General features: G+C 36.9%; 1 protein-coding gene across 5 annotated transcripts in view; it reads left to right on the top strand.

Moving 5' to 3' along the window:
- ZMYM4 (zinc finger MYM-type containing 4) overlaps positions 1 to 17,896 on the top strand; it is a 154,403-nt gene that overhangs the window by 942 nt on the left and 135,565 nt on the right. The gene's annotated exons all lie outside the window — the stretch shown is intronic.

Genomic DNA, 17,896 nt, shown 5'->3' with positions numbered 1-17,896 from the left:
AGAAATGGGTTCGTTGGCTTGTCCTGATTTAGGAGAAAGATGTTGGCAACTATAAATGTCATGTTCTAGTCTAGCCCCTTTAGCAACAATTAAGAATGTGGAAGAGTGTGACAAGTTTTGTCATAACAAGGATGTATCCAACCAACCTGCAGAGGTGAAGCCAATTCTACATAGGAGTTGTTGAGTGCCTTTTAAAGTTTGTCTTGAAACTTTTCTTATTTAATTCTGAGTGATTTTCTTTTTTTCAGATGGAGAACAATACTGTACTGTCAGTTGAGCAGTATTTTTTAGATTTTTCTTTTACCACCGTCCCCCCTCCCCCCCCGCCTCCCTCCTCCCTTAGCGTGCGTGTTAAGCAGTAAGTTTCCTACTAGGAATCTTCCTTTTTGTAAATGGTATCAAAATGATCAACTCAGTGTTAAGCTAACTGCCTAGAAAATTACTGCTTAAATCCTGATCTTTCGATTTATCATAAAATTAGCAATCTCAGTGATACGACAGCTAACATTTCGAGTGCTTACCATGTGCCTGGCACTGTGCTTTAGTGGAAGAATTAAACCTCAACATTTACTATGGGCTTCCCTGGTGTCTCAGCTGGTAAAGAATTTGCCTGCAGTGCAGGAGACCTGGGTTAGATCCCTGAGTTGGGAAGTTGGGAAGATTACCTGGAGAAGGGAAAGGCTTCCCACTCCGGTATTCTGGCCTGGAGAATTCTGTGGACTCTATAGTCCATGGGGTTCCAAAGAGTTGGACACGACTGAGTGACTTTAAGTCATTTTACTATGTAGACCCATTTTGCACAGGAGGAAATGTAGGTGTATAGGGGTTAAGTAACTCATATTAGAGAGCTAGTTAGGAGATTTAGCTGGGATTTGAATCCCTGTTTGTCCCAACTACAGTGCCTGCATAGGAGTTTTTAAAGTCTATGTTTCTCTCCTTAAAAGTTTAAATGATAAATAACCAAGGAAGTGTCAAGTAGTGTTTTTTCCACAATTTATTAGGAAAATATTTTCAACTAGAAAAAAATGCAGGAAGTGTCCATAATGCCCAACATTTAGATTCTATCATTAACATTTTACTATACTTGTGTTATCAAATATGTATCCACATCTGTCACTTTATCAGTTCTTATTCGCATTTCACTGTAGTATACTGAGCAGTTGAAGTTTATTGTTGATAGTCTTAGATTTAGAAAACTTTAGGTCTTCCTCATAGGACAAATTAAATTGTATGATAGTATGTCCAAATAGTTCACTTATGATTAATATTGGTTATGGAATGCATGTGTTTTGAAAGTTTAAATTGTTCTTCATACTTTAAGCCAGTTTTAAACTGGATCCTCATTATGCTTGAGTGAAGTCATATGGCATGTGATCCACCTGTTAAAATATATTCAGAATAAATTATTTTAGATGAGAATTCAAGATCATCTCTGAACCCAGTTGCTGCTAATGCTGTTGTTATTTTCACCATAGAAGATAGAATGTTCTGGAAAACATCTATGCACTTTGGTAACAAATTCAACTAGATTTTAAATACTACTTTCTCTTCTAATACACTTAAAAGGTGCTACACTGATATCAGTGTAAACTTAATATTATTTTTAACAGCATGTAACATACAGAGCACTTGTACAGGTTTTCCCTGTTATTTTACCAGTTTTATTGTGGAGGAAGGTTACAGTCAGTCTCTTCTAGGCTCCATAATCTATTTTGGTTTTGATATTTGTTAGAATGTTTAGTAGAGTTGTTTTAAATGGTGCACACGATGCATGTGCCTTTTTTTCCCCCCATATTTTTGTCTCCCTGCACTGAACTCTTACCTGGGTTGCATATGTGTATTCTGAGCAGTTAGTAGGGAGTATGTACAAAAGTCTAGTATCTTTTTAAAGAAGCTGTGGTACATATATAAAATGGAATATTACTCAGTCATAAAAAGGAACACATTTGAGTCAGTCCTAATGAAGGGGATGAATCTAGTAAGTCAGAGAAAAACAATTTTTGTATACTAATGCATATATATGGAATCTAGAAAGATGGTACTGATGAACCTGTTTGCAGAGCAACAGTGGAGACACAGACATTGAGTACAGATTTATGGACATGACTGGGTGGGGGAGAAGGAGAGGTGGCGGGGAGGGGGGATATGGCCAGAGTAACATGGAAACATATATTACCATATTTAAAATAGATACCAAGGGGAATTTGCTGTAGACTCAGGGAACTCAAACTGGGGCTGGATAACAACCTAGAGGGGTGGAATGGGGAGGGTGGTGGGAGGAATGTTCAAGTGGGAGGGGACATGGGTAAACCTATGGCTGATTTATGTTGATGTTTGGTAGAAACAAATATAATACTGTAAAGCAATTATCCTTCACTTAAAAATAAATAAAAATACAATATCTTTTAAAATAATCTGTTTGCCTTGAGGTAGTTAAACTACATAGGCCTAGATAATGTTTATTTAATCTGAAATTGCATTCATGATATGGTATTGTGTTTTTTATACTTACTGCCTTTGACTTTTATAATCACAAGTCACAAAAAAATTGTTGAGTACCTGTGCCTGTTGGTGAATTGTGTATTAGGTATTGTGCTATGGTATATGGTATGTATGATCATTTAGAATTACATATTCTGACTCGTCTGCTAAGTTGTGAACTCCATAAATAGGGCCATTATATTCTTTTTTGAACCTCTAATACCTATGACCTCTATGTGATAGGGACTCAAAAATTGACTTTTGGTAGTTTACTTGTATTAGAGGCTCTACGGCTTGGGTACCAGGTTATCTGGTTTGTAGTTTTGGGACCTTCTGTTAATCTTCATATCACCCTTTATATCCCAGATTCTCCTTTGTGAATCTAGATTTAAGGATCTTGTGTTTGTTTTGGATTACGGTTAGATGGGAGAGTGTGTTTTAAAGCTATTGACTTCACAACCTTAAATTCTTTGTAGGTCTGCCTGATGTCTTATTTTTATGTTTATGGGCACTTAGGACAATAGTAATACCTAAGGTAAGACTGATTTAATTGTATTCAGACTATATCTGAACGCCATCTCTCAATTTATAAACATGGAGAAGCAGAATATGTGGGTGGGTGAGTACCACATCCATCTATCATCTCTTGTAGAAAGAACCAAGTTCATATGAAGGCCAGTATCATACACACACACACACACACTCTTTCTTTGAAGTCAGGATATTTTTGAGATATGATTTATAAGTTTGTTTAAGATTATAAAATTTTTATTTTCTGAACTAAGCTTTAAAATTCATAAGGTAGGCTTGTAAGTAGTGGGATTATTTTATGCATGGTTATTATAATAAACTGTTATGAAGCATGAGCTCTGACTAAATCTGGTGACCATATTTTTTTGTGAAATTCCTTTATCTTTTCAAAGGTAACATACAAAATAATAATAACTTTTGTAAATGTATGTATTATTACCTGGTCTAGTAGATTGTATCCATTTTCATATTTAAACTTTTCTGTATATTAACTTTGAGATATATGTTTGGCATATGTTTAAAAGAAAGAGAAAGCATATGTATATAAGTAGTATGCTTCCATTTTTGTAAAAACAAACTGATCTTTCTCTCCTCCTTACGTATGTGTCTATACTTGTATATGTATGAGCTTGGAGAAAGTTGTGGCGGACGCATGTCAGCTGTTACCATTGATTATCTTCAGCAGGTGGGGATGAGAAAGGAAAAGGGAGACTGAGGGAAAATTTTGCAAAATGGAAAATTTGGGGTATAAAATTAAAGTGAAAATGTAAACTATGTTCTTATTGTAAATATGTTAAAATTGAACATGCATGTAGACAAGGAATAGAAAGTGACATGAACAAATGAAAACATTGATTTTACTATGTGATGGGATTATGGAGAAGTTTTGTTTTGTATTTCTGTTATTTTAATATTATAATAAAAAAATTGCAAAAGGTTAATCCCTCTTAATTCCTTAATTAACTTTTTATCTTTGGTTTTTCTACTGAATGTGTTGCTTAAGAACATGGTGGTACATATCATTAAAAATATTTGCAGTTCACATGTGCATAGTGTAAGTTACCTACTTTAAGAATGCATTGACTGTATAAAGGGCATTTTGAAGAGACCATTCTAGTGATGACAGCGATCCTGAATTGTTTTCACAGTGCGCATCTTGTAACTAGCAGAGACTTCTATAAATAACGATAATATTTATAAACATTTACGTGCCAGTCATTCTAAAGGTTTTGTATGTAGTGTATTTTTTAGTCCTCATTAATTCCATAAATAGTAGTCAGCTATTACTGTCCTGTTTTACAAACGAGGAAGCTGCAGCACAGACAGAGCTCAAGGTCATGATATATTAGACTAAAGTAAGATCAAGTGCCACTTGAAAAATTGTACTGTTTGATAAACAGTATGGGTTAGAATTCATTATATCAACATGCAGTAATTAATAAACATTGTGTTTAGTCGCTCAGTCATGTCTGACTCTGTAGCCTCATGGGCTGGAGCCCAGTAGGCTCCTCCATCCATGAAATTTTCCAGGCAGGAATACTGAAGTGGGTTGCCATTTCCTCCTCTGGGGAATCTTCCCAACTCAGGGACTGAACTTGGGTCTCGTGCATCTCCTGTATTGGCAGGTGGAATCTTTACCACTAGTGCCACCTGGGAAACCTTTAGTAAACATATACATTAGTTATTAATATGTATGATACAAGGTAATATGTTTACATAATAGTATTGGTTCAGAATTCATTGACTGGAATTTTTTATTTTTATTTTTATTTTTAATTTTTCATTTATTTTTATTAGTTGGAGGCTAACTACTTTACAATATTGTAGTGGTTTTTGCCATACATTGACATGAATCAGCCATGGATTTACATGTGTTCCCTAATTTTTGATTTTTAAAATAATATTGTAGTTAAGACTCTGCACTTCTATTGCAGGGAGCATGGGTTTGGTCCCTCGTTGGGAAACTAAGATCCTGCATGCCCTATGGCGTGGCAAACAAAACATTGAAATATATTTAAATCACATTGATATAAATTATTTCTCAAGAAGCATCACATTAACTTTCTGCCTGTGAAATATATCTTGTGATAACCTTAAAACATATCTTTGCATCTCACAGGCTTGTTTTTAAGAGATATACACTAAATATTTTCAAGCAATGATTCACGTAATGGATAAAGCTTATGCTTCCTTTGAAAATGGGATGCTTTTATTATAAAGAAAATATAAGTAGATAAATGTACAGTTGCAATTTCTCTGGATATTTAGAAGATATTTTTGAGTTCTGTGTTAGATCAGTCATTTTTTTTTTTAGATCAACCACTTTTTAAAGAAGACTGACATTTCCTTTAAATATTCTGATTATTTTACTATGAGTTAACTGTATGTAATTATTTTAGCAAAAGAAAGAGAAACTAATTTTAACATAGTATTAGGTTGTACCATACAGAATTGCTAATATTTGACTATTTTAACTACATAGATGTGTTTTCATATGGCTCAACTCAGCAGTAAGAGCATGGACTTTGCAAAGTCAGGTTGTGTATAACCTCTGGTATTTAGCAATAGTATTCCTATGCCCAGTTTCTTATGCTTATGGAATACTAATAATGTTATTTTAATTTCATTCTTTCTGGCCTCATAGAAGCTTGAGCTAGCTGCCTCCCTGTCTTTGATGAAAGACAATACATAAGCAAACCTTTGTTGTCCAATATATAGGCTATTCTTTGAGGTCAAGGATCACATGTGTTCATTTTTCTTTATATTTCCCAACATGTCTTATAAATTGAAACATATACAGTCACATATATCTTACACATTCATAGGCAAGATTTAAAAACTTTACTATATTTCATAATTCTGTATCAATGCAGAATATAAAAAATATATTGGGGCAGTGAATCCCCATGTTTTTAATACGCAGCTTTGACAAGCAGTTTCAACATTTTGCCATTTTTTGTCTCCTCTGATTTCTTCCTGCCTTCCTTCTCTCTTTTTTTTTTTTGATGAAATAACAGTCAAAGAAATCTCAGGTGTCACATCATTTAATCTATAAATACTTCTGTATGCCTTTCTAACAGGTAAACGACACAACCACAGTGCTAACAAAATTGAGCTCCTAAATCCAGTTTAGATTTCTCTGATTATTAATAAGTGTGTTTTTATAATTGTTCTGTTTAAATTACTGTGCAAATGAGATTTACCATTTCATCTGGCTTATAGGTATCTTAAGTTTCTGTTAACTTTAACCATCTACCCTCCCCTTCCTTTACGCTATCCCCTCTAGCTCTTGCACTTTTTCCCATGCTATTTATTTGTTAAAAATATTACCTCTTCTGACCAGGAGAGTTTCCCACATTCTGGTTTTGGCTGATTGAATTCTCATGGTGTTTAACCCTTCATATTTCCCACAAAATAGATAAAGGTCTTGATTTTCAGATCAATTAAATCAGAATTCACAGGGTGGATTCTAGGCATCAGTATTTTAAAAAATTTTCCAAGAGATTTCAGTCTGCAGCCAAGGTTGAGAACTTGAATTGGTAGACCTTTATGAGATTTAGGTTCAGTTTCTTTGCAAAGAAGAATTCATGAATTGATTGTGTATTTCCAATCAGACAGTTTTAAGGATGAAAGAGTGTGCCGTTTAATAATTACAGTGGGACCGGAGCAGTGAACTGGGACTGTCCCGGGCTAGTTAGGGTGTGTAGTCACTCTACTAGGTGATGCTGCAAATTCTTACTGCGTCAGTTCCAGGAGTCACATAAACAGTTGTCACACTTCTGGTGATACTAAAATTGATCAGTTTAGGTTTTGTCAGCAGGATCCAAAGGTACTTTCCTAACTTATCACCTAATAGTTTTATCAGCCATTGATGATTATTGCCTTGATCCATTATTTTATTAGAATAGTGATTTTTCTGTCATTTCTCCTATGTTTATTTACTGGAATTCTTTTATGAAGAGTTCCTTTATTAGTTATTTGGTTACACTGTAATATCATTTCTATAGGAGAAGCAGAGAAAATGCTTCTTTTTTCCTCTTTATTTGCCAATTTTCAGACAAATGATTTGTTACCTAAGCAAATCCCAAAGGTGAGGTTTGGGAGGGGCTGTCACTAAACTGAAATTTTAATACAGTTGGTATATTTAAACTTACTGTGATCAGTATACTTTTTTGATGTCTAAATTTGTCATATTTTTGATTGATGGCTATCTGTATTAGTTTCCTAGGGCTGCCATAACAAATTACTAAAAATTTTGTTTAAAACTACAAGAATTTGTTCTCTCACAGTTCTGGAGGCTAGATATCTGAAATCAAGATGTTGGCAAGCGACGTTCTCTCTGAAGGCTCCAGGGGAGAACCCTTTGTCGCCTCTCCCAGCTTCTGGTAGATGGCTTTGTGTTCCTTGGTGTGTGGCAATATAACTCCAGTTTTCCCTCCATCCTCACACTGCCACCTTCTCTGTGTGTTCAGTGTCTTCTCAGGGTACTCTTCATTGAATTTAGAGCCCATTCTAGTTCAGGATGATCTCATTTCAAGATGTTTATCTTCATTACATCTGCAAAACCGTTCTGCACACATTCTGAGGTTCTGGGTGGACATATATAGGGGCCACAATTCAACCCACTACAGTCAGCTATTGTGGGACTACTATGGAATGGAAACATCATGTCAATTCCATATGCAAAATACATTCACCTTCATCAAGAGACTCTACTTCCTGTTCACTTTTTGCCATTAGAGTGGTATCATCTGCATATCTGAGGTTGTTGAAATTTGTCCCAGTAATCTAGATTCCACCTTGTGCTTCATCCAGCCTGGCATTTTGTGTGATTTACTCTGCATATAAGTTAAATGAGCAGGGTGACAGTATATAGCATTGACCTACTGCTTTCCCATTTTTGAACCAGTCCATTATTTTATATCTGGTTCTAACTGTTGCTTCTTAACTTGCATACAGGTTTCTCAGGAGACAGGTGAGGTGGTCTGGTAGTCCACTAAATCTCTAAGAATTTTCCACATTTTGTTGTGATCCACATAGTCAAATGATTTTTGTAGTCAATAAAAGCAAAGTAGGTGTTTTTCTGGAATTTCCTTGCTTTTTCTATGATCCAGTGGATATTGGCAATTTGATTTCTGGTTCCATTACCTTTTCTTAATCCAGCTTGTACACTTGGAAGTTCTTGGTTCGTGTACAGCTGAAGCCTAGCTTAAAGTATTTTGAGCATAACTTTGCTATCTTGCGAAATAAGCACAATTGTACAGTAGTTTGAACATTCTTCGACATTGCCTTTCCTTGGAATTGGAATGAAAACTGACCTTTTCCAGGCCTGTGGCCATTGCTGAGTTTGCCAAATTTGCTGACATACTGAGTGCAGTATTTTAACAGCATCATTTTTAAAGATTTGAAATAGCTCAGCTGGAATTCCATCACCTCCACTAGGTTTGTTTGTAGTAAAGATTCCTAAGACCCACTCAACTTCATACTCCAGGATGTCTGGCTCTAGGTGAGTGACAACACCATCGTGGTTATCTGGGCCATTAAGACTTTTTTGTATAGTTCTTCTGTGTATTCTTGCCACCTCTTCTTAATCTCTTCTGCTTCTGTTCGGTCCATACCATTTCTGTCCTTTACTGTGCCCATCTTTGCATGAAATAGTCCCTTGGTATCTCCAATTTTCTTGAAAAGATCTTTAGTCTTTCCCATTCTATAGCCTTCCTCTATTTCTTTGCACTGGTCACTTAAGGAAGTCTTTCTTACCTCTCCTTGCTATTCTCTGGGACTCTGCCTTCAGTTGGGTATATCTTTCCCTTTCTCCTTTGCCTTTCACTTCTCTTCTTTTCTCTGCTATTTGTAAGGCCTCCTCAGACAACCATTTTGGCCTTGTTACATTTGTTTTTCTTGGGGATGGTTTTGATCACCGCCCCCTTTACGATGTTATGAACCTCTGTCCATAGTTCTCCAGGCACTCTGTCTACCAGATCTAATCCCTTGAGTATATTTGTCACTTCCACTGTATAATCAATTATAAGGGATTTGGTTTCTTCCCTGGGTAGCTCACACAGTAAAGAATCTGCCTGCAGTGTGGGATCTGGGTTTGATCCCTGGGTCAGGAAGATCCCCTGGAGGAGGAAATGGCAAACCACTCTAGTATTCTTGCCTGGAGAATCCCATGGCCAGAGGAGCCTGATGGGCTACAGTCCATGGGGTCACGAAGACTTGGACACGACTGAGCGACTAAACACTACCTGAATGGTTTAGTGGTTTTCCCTACTTTCTTCAATTTAAGCCTCAATTTTGCAATAAAGAACCCATGATCTGAGGTCAGCTCTAGATCTTATTTTTGCTGATTGTATAGAGCACTCCATCTTTGCTTGCAAAGAATATAGTCAGTCTGATTTTGATATTGACCATCTGTTAATGTCCATGTGTAGAGTCATCGCTTGTCTTCTTGGAAGAGGGTGTTTTCTATGACCAGTGTGTTCTCTTGGCAAAACTCTGTTTGTCTTTGCCCTGCTTCATTTTGTACTCCAAGGCCAAACTTGCCTGTCACTCCAGGTATCTCTTGACTTTCTCCTTTTGCATTCCAGTCCCTTTTGCATCATTCCCTATGATGAAAAGAACATCTTTTTTTGATGTTCTAGAAGGTTTTGTAGATTTTTGTAGAACCTTTCAACCTCTGCTTCTTTGACATTAGTGATTGGAGCCTAGACTTGGATTACTGTGGTGTTGAATGGTTTGCCTTGGAAATGAACAGAGATAATTCTGTCATTTTTGAGATTGCATGCAAGTACTACATTTTGGGCTCTCTTTTTGACTGCTATGGCTACTCCATTTCTTCTAAGGGATTCTTGCCCACAGTAGTAGATATAATGGTCAGCTGAATTAAATTCTCCTACACTGGTCCATTTTAGTTGACTGATTCCTAAAATGTTGGTGTTCCCTTTTGCCATCTCCTACTTGACCACGTCCAACTTAGCTTGATTCATGAACCTGACATCCCAGGTTCCTATGCCATATTTTCTTTATAGTACTGGACTTTCACCACCAGGCACATCCACACCTGAGTGTCACATCCGCTTTGGCCCAACCTCTTCATCTTTCTGGAGCTTTTCCCTGCTCTTTCGTAGTAGCATTTTGTACACTTACCCTGGGGATTTATCTTCCAGTGTCATATCTTTTTGCCTTTTCATATTGTTCATGGGGTTCTCAAGGCAAAAATACTGTAGTGGTTTGCTATTACCTTCTTCAGTGGACTATCTTTTGTTAGAACTCTCCACCATGATCCATCTGTCTTGAGTGACCCAAACCTGGGTCTCCTACATTGCTGGCAGATTATTGTCTGAGTCACCGGGGAACCGCCTCAAATTCCACATTTTTAGATATTTATTGCAGCAGCATGTCTCTGTGTTCCAGAGGAACTTCCCGGCTTTAAACAACGAAATTTATTTCTGCACAGTTCTGGAGGCTAGAAGTCCAAATCGAGGTGTCAGCAGGGCCATGCCATGTCTGAAGACTCTAGGAAAGACTCCTTTGTCTCTTCTATCCTCTGGTGGCCCCACATGTTCTTTGGTTTTTGTGGCAGCATAATTCCAGTCTTTCCCTCCATCTTCACATAGCCTTCTCTTTCTGTTCTTTTCTGTCTAAGGATGATCGTCATTGGATTTAGGGCCCAGCCTAAACGAAGGTGATTTCGTTTCAAGATCTTTATATTAATTATATCTGCAAAGAAGTTTATTTCAAAAAGGTCACATTCTGAGATTCTGGGTACACAGATCTTTTGGGGGCCACAATTTAACCTACAGCAGGATCTTTTACTTCCTGAATCATTTTTAAAGATGATTATTTTATATTTGAACAGTTACTTTAAAAATTTCTTATGTCTTCAGTTCAGTCACTCAGTCATGTCTGACTCTGCGACCCCATTGACTGCAGCACGCCAGGCTTCCCTGTCCATCACCAACTCCCGGAGCTTGCTCAAACTCATGTCCATTGAGTCGCTGATGCCATCTAGCCATCTCATCCTCTATTGTCCCCTTTTCCTCCTGCCTTTGATCTTTCCCAGCATCAGGGTCTTTTCCAATGAATCAGTTCTTTGAATCAGGTGGGTCAAAGTATTCGAGCTTCAACTTCAGCATCATTCCTTCCAGTGAATATTCAGGACTGATTTTCTTTAGGATTGACTGGTTTGATCTCCTTGCAGTCCAAGGGACTCTCAAAAGTCTTCTCCAACACCACAGTTCAAAAGCATCAATTCTTCGGTGCTCAGCTTTCTTTATGGTCCAACTCACACATCCATACATGACTACTGGAAAACCCATAGCTTTGACTAGATGGACCTTTGTTGGCAAAGTAATGTCTCTGCTTTTTCATATGTTGTCTAGGTTTGTCATAGCTTTTCTTCCAAGGAGCAAACATCTTTAAATTTCATGACTATAGTCACCAACTGCTGTGATTTTGGAGCCCTTGAAAATAAAGTCTTATCACTGTTTCCATTGTTTCTGCATCTATTTGCCATAAAGTGATGGGACTGGATGCCATGATTTTTGTTTTTTGAATGTTGAGTTTTCAGCCAGCTTTTTCCCTTTCCTCCTTTACTTTCATCAAGAGGCTCCTCAGTTCCTCTTCTCCTTCTGCCGTGAGAGTGGTGTCATCTGCATATGTGAGGTTATTGATATTTCTCCTGGCAGTGTTGATTCGGCTTGTGCTTCATCCAGCCCGGCATTTCTCATGATGTACTCTGCATATAAGTTAAACAATCAGGGTGACAATATACAGCTTTGACATACTCCTTTCCCAATTTGGAACCAGTCCATTGTTCCATGTCTGGTTCTCTTGCTTCTTGAAATATATATAATGTGCAGTTTATCATTTTAATCATTTAAAATGTATAAATCAGTGGCATTTGATACATTAACAATGTTGTGCAACTGTCACCACTATTTGATCCCAAACAGAAACTCTGTATATACATTAAGGTATAAGTCTCCATTGCCCTTTTCTCCTGCCTTTGGTTGTGTTTGCTGCTTATTTTAGGTATTTCATATAAGTGAAATCTTAAGTATTTGACCTTTGGTGTCTGGCTTATTTCACATAGCATAATGTTGTAGCATATGTCAAAACTTCATTTTTTTAAATGGCTGAATAATAGTCCATTATATGTATATAGCACATTTTGTTTTATCTGTTCCTCTGTTGATACTTTGGTTGTTTTTACCTTTTGGCTGTTGTGAAAAATGCTGGTGTAAGCATTACCTTACAAGTATTTGAGTTCCTTCCTTCAGTTTTTGGTTGGGTACCTAGAAATGAATTTGTTAGGACGTAGAAATTTTCTGCCTGTTGTTTTGAGGACTCACCAAACTTTTCAACAGAGACTGCACTGATTTCCATTCTCACTAGCAGTTCATGAGTTTTCTGTTTTCTCTACATCCTCACCAATACTTGTTCTTTTCTTTTGGTAATAGCGATCCTGGTGGGTGTGAAGTCTCCTTGTGGTTCCCCGCTCCCCCCAGTTTTATTGAGATCTAATTGACATACCAGATTGTAGAAGTTTAAGGTATACAGTATAATGATTTGACTCACATACATCATGAAATGATTATCATAGTAAGTTTAGTGAACATCCATCATCTCATACAGACTTAAATAGAAAAAAAGTTTTTTATTGTGATGAGAACTCTTAGGACTTATTCTCTTAACAACTTTTATATGTAATATACAGCAGTGTTAATTTTATTTATCATGGTGTATATTCATTGTAGTTTTGATGTTTTTTTCCAAGTATAATTTACAATATTCAGTTGTCCAGTAGGGTGATTAAATTATACACACACACACATATATATGTATATATTCTTTTTCAGATTCTTTTCCAGTATAGGTTATTACAAGATGTTAAATATAGTTCCCTGTGCCGTTCAGCAGGTACTTGTTGTTTATCCATTTTTATATATGGTACTGTGTATCTGTTAATTCCAAATTCCTAATTTATTCCTCATTGTTTGTGTGTTTTATTGTTGTTGTTTTTTGGATGCCCTGCATGGCTTGTGGGATTTTAGTTCCCCAGCCAGGGACTGGGATTGAACTGGGCTCTTAGCAGTGAGAGCATAGAGTGTTGAACACTGGACCCCTAGGGAGGTCTCTGTTTTGATTACTGTAGTTTATAAGAAGTTTGAAATTGGAAAGTATAAGTCCTCCAACTTTGTTTTTTTTTTTTTTTTCTAGATTGTTTTGGCCTTACTTGGGGTCTTTTAAAATTGATAAGAACTTTAGGATTTTTGTTTATTTCTGTAGTAAGTGCCATTAGAATTTTGATAGGTATTGGATTTGATCTGAATCTCCTGAGTAGTATGTTTCATCCCAGCACTATTAAATGTCATAATCAGTGAACGTGTGATGTCTTCCAATTTATTTAGGTCTTCTTTGATTTCTTTCAGCAATATTTTGTACAAGTCCCTCAGTGTGTAAGTTGTATACCTCCTTAGCTACAGTATCAGTCAGAGTAATAGACCACATTGATAGAATGAAGGGAAAAAGCATGGTAATCTTTGTTGATGTAGGGGAAAAAAGCATTTGAAAAGATCCAACACCCTTTTATAGAAACACTCAAGAAACTAGGAATAGAAGGAAACTTTCTCAATATGATAAAGTCTATATATGAAAAATCATAGCTAACATCATATTTGATGATGAAAGACTGAAAAAAATTTCCCCTCAGAACAAGAATAAGACAGAGATGCCCTTTTTTGGCATTTCTGTTCAATGTAGTATATGTAGTTTTAGCCAAAGCATTTAGGCAAGAAAGAAAGAAAAGGTCCAAATTGAAAAGAAAGAAGTAAAACTATATTTACAGAGGATATGACCTTGTATGTAGAAGCCTCTAAAAATCCTCCTACTCCCCAAAAATCAAGCCCTCTGAGAAATTAAAGTTCAGGATAAAAAAAAAAATACAAAGCAGTTTTATTTCTATATACTAGCAATGAGCAACTCCGAAAGGAAATCAAGAAAATGATTTCATTTATATTATAATCAAAAAGAATAAAATACTTGTATTTATCCTTTTGACTTAATTCCAGTAGTCCTCGAGTCTTCCCTTTTTGGCCAAAAAGGTATTCCTAGGCTCATTGGTTCATCTTGTATATTACCATTTCAGATTTGGAATTAACTCCAAAAACTTCTTTTAAGTGGGAAATGGTAGTTATCGACCATAGACTGAACTCAGGCAAGTCTTTTGACTTTGGATTTTTTTTGAGATGGTATCAGCTGAATATTTCCCATTCACTCCCCAGTCACACCTATGCTTTTCCTTCTGTTTCACCACTGAAATTCTCTTTAAAATCACTGAAATTACATAATAATCACCAAGTCTAGTAGATGCTTTTTCAGAACTTTCCTTTTTTGATCTTTGTTAAACATTTGACCCTATTACCCATTCTTTCCTTGAAACTTCTCCCTTAGGTATAAGATGGCATTCTCATGGTTCTCTCTTGAATGGCTTCTTTTCAGTCATCTCTGACTCTTTTTTTGCTTGCCCAGTAGTTCTTGTTCCCTCAGCTGGATTTTTCTTGGGTAATTCCTTCTACAGTGATTTTAGCCATTACCCATTAAATACATTATGAGGTTTCCTTTCTTCTTTGCTTCTCTGTTGTCTCTAAAATTCAAAATCAGTGTTTCCAAATGTGAGCTTTGACTCACATTTTGATGTCTTGTGAATATTGCTAATTCAGTATACCTAAAATGGAATTCTCTATATCCTTGACAAGTACGTAATCTTCCAAATAGTGCCCTATTCCTTCTGAATCTGTTTTTCTTCCTGTATTATCACCCAACTTAGAGACTTCTGAGTCATCTTGCTTCTTTCCTTTCTCTTATCAATCCAGTTTAAATTGGTAAATCTTGTTGAAATTAGCTGAAATGATTTTTAAAACTTCAATGCTACTGCCAACACCCTAGTTCTAGTACTTAAAATGCTTTGTCTTTTTACAATTCTTGTTTTCCCTTTATGTAATCTACTGTTTTCTCTTTCCCAATCGTCTTATACACTGGAGACTGATTTATCTTCAGAAATGAAAATCTGTTCATCTATAAGGTAATAGGTTGACTCTCTCACTATTCTAATTCCCTTAGATACTCTTTGAATTCTCTCCCTGTGGCAAGAGGCAGGTTGCTTCACAGGTCTTATCCTAGAAATTCTTTTCCTCATGGGAGAGTTTCTGGTTATCTCTGCTACTATCATGTTACCTTGGTAGGGGTTCTGCAATCCAAATATGGAGACAAAATCTTTGCTTAATTCCACCCAGTACAGCTGAGACCAGGCTATGATTTTTTGTACAGGACTATTAAAAGTTTGCTTTAACCTTTAATAGAGGATGAGGTGGCTGGATGGCACCACTGATGCAATTAACATTTACTTGGGCTAACTTCGGGAGATGATGAAGGACAGGGAGGCCTGGTATCCTGTAGGTCATGGGGTCTCACAGAGTTGGACACAACTGGGTGACTGAACAACAATAGTTAAAAGTTTAGCATAGTAGGAGGGAATTAGAAAACAAATATAGCTTGTTTTTACATAGGTTGATCTAGGAGAAATGGGCAACATTTACCTACTAAGCCTTCAGCTTGTTGTCTAGTGAGTAGAGGATGTCTTCTTTTTGGAACCTGGAAGCAGTTTGAGAACTGAGGGAAATAACTTACTCCTCTCTTCTTTCTTTTAAGGATCTAGCATCCTGACCTGTAATTTGTTTTTTTGGCTAACACTGGGACTGGTTCACTTTAGGAGATTCAGTCTCCTTTCTGCAGAGATGTAGTATTATGTTAGTCTTTGACTACAACAGAACAAACAGACCAACATTTGTGTAAGACAGATTGGGTTATTCAGCACATATACAAGATGTGTCACACAGCCATGGAGGTTCAGAGTCGGACACGACTGAGCCACTGAACTGAACACATGGTTTCAGGTGCTGAGAAATAATAATGAACACGAAAGACAAGGTTCATGCTGGTGGTGGGGGTGCAAGACAGAAAATAAGAAATAGATAAAATAATTTGAGGTAGTGAAGAAAATAAGAAAGCATAAGATAATATGATAGTGAGTGAGTGGGGTGGAAAGAAACAATATTAGCTATTTCTCTGAGAAGCCAGCTTGTGGTTTTTAAATAAGATCTCTTAAAAAGATTCCTTTAGTTCCTATGTGTAGGGTGAACTTCAGGGAGCAAGATGGGAAAGAGGATGAATTAGGAGGCTCTTGGTGTAATTTTTGTGTAAAGGTAACCATTGTTTGGGGAAGGTAGAGATGGTGAGAATTGGTTGTGATACATTTTGCAGATTGAGTCATTAGGACTTGTGGATTCATTGAATAGGGAAATAAGACTGCAGACCTCTGGGTTTTCACCTGGATGAGCTAGATATTTGGTGGCACCATAAACTGAGATGGGAAAATTGAAAAGAATACACATAGTAATGAGGATAAAGGAAGTGAAGTGAAGTGAAGTGAAAGTCACTGAGTCGTGTGACTCTTTGTGACCCCATGGACAGTATAGCCTGTCATGCTCCTCTGTCCATGGAATTCTCCAGGCCAGAATACTGGAGTGGGTAGCCGTTCCCTTCTTCAGGGATCTTCCCAACCCAGGGATCAAACCCAGGTCTCCCACATTGCAGGTGGATTCTTTACTGTCTGAACCAGCAGGGAAGCCCTGGAGGTTCCACCAAGATAGGAAGAAACTGTTATTTTCTTACATTAGTCTAAATTGTTTGTGATTAGTATATAACAGCTTCACTGTAAAGTATACATCAGTTTCTCAACTTTGGTGCTGTTGAGGTTTTGAACCAGGGAATTTGTTTGGGGTAGAGCAAGTTGCCCTGTGTACTGTGGATGTTTAGCAATATACCTGCTCTTTATCAACTGCATGCCAGTAGCACTGACTCCCCATTTGTGAGAACTGAAAATAGCTCCAGTCATGGCCAGATGTCTCCTGAGGGGCATGATTGCCCCTCGTTGAGTACCACGGCTCTAGATATAGCCTAAAGACCTGTCCAAATGGTTCCACTCCTTCTCATTCTGACCTCATGTAAATTCTGTCAATACAGCTACGTTGATTGACCTGCTACTTTTCTTACTTTTGTGCCTTTTAAAAAAATCATGTTTTATTCAGCCCTAATTGTTTCCTGATTTTTTAACCTAAATTTTTGTCCTGAGCACTGCTTCTGTTATTAAAAATATGCTTGTAAACATAATTTTAATGGCTTTAAAATTATAATATTTTAAAGTTGTAATACTTTATTACTTTAAAATTTTTTTAGCTGTAATACTCTGTGATATAGATAGACCATAATGTGGGAATATCCTCCAATTCTTAGGTTGTTTAAAATCTTTTCCTATTAAAAGTGGGGCTCAACTGGTTGGATGAAGCACAAGCTGGAATCAAGATTGCTGGGACAGATATCAATAAACTCAGATATGCAGATGACACCACCCTCATGGTAGAAAGCAAAGAAGAACTAAAGAGCCTCTTGATGAAAGTAAAAGAGGAGAGTGAAAAAGTTGGCTTAAAACTCAACATTCAGAAAACAGATCATGGCCTCTGGTCCTATCACTTCATGGCAAATAGATGGGGAAACAATGGAAACAGTGAGAGACTATTTTTGGGGGCTCCAAAATCACTGCAGATGGTGACTTCAGCCATGAAATTAAAAGATGCTTGCTTCTTGGAAGGAAAGTTATGACCAACCTAGGCACCATATTAAAAAGCAGAGACATTACTTTGCCAACAAAGGTCCATCTAGTCAAGGCTATGATTTTTCCAGTAGTCGTGTATGGATGTGAGAGTTGGACTCTAAAGAAAGCTGAGCACTGAAGAATTGATGCTTTTGAACTGTGGTGTTG

The sequence above is a fragment of the Cervus elaphus genome, chromosome 20 (genome assembly GCF_910594005.1).
Source record: "Cervus elaphus chromosome 20, mCerEla1.1, whole genome shotgun sequence".
In the NCBI taxonomy this organism is placed as follows: domain Eukaryota; kingdom Metazoa; phylum Chordata; class Mammalia; order Artiodactyla; family Cervidae; genus Cervus; species Cervus elaphus.
Note: the sequence above shows the minus strand (reverse complement) of the source record. Positions and strands in the feature narration are given on the sequence as shown.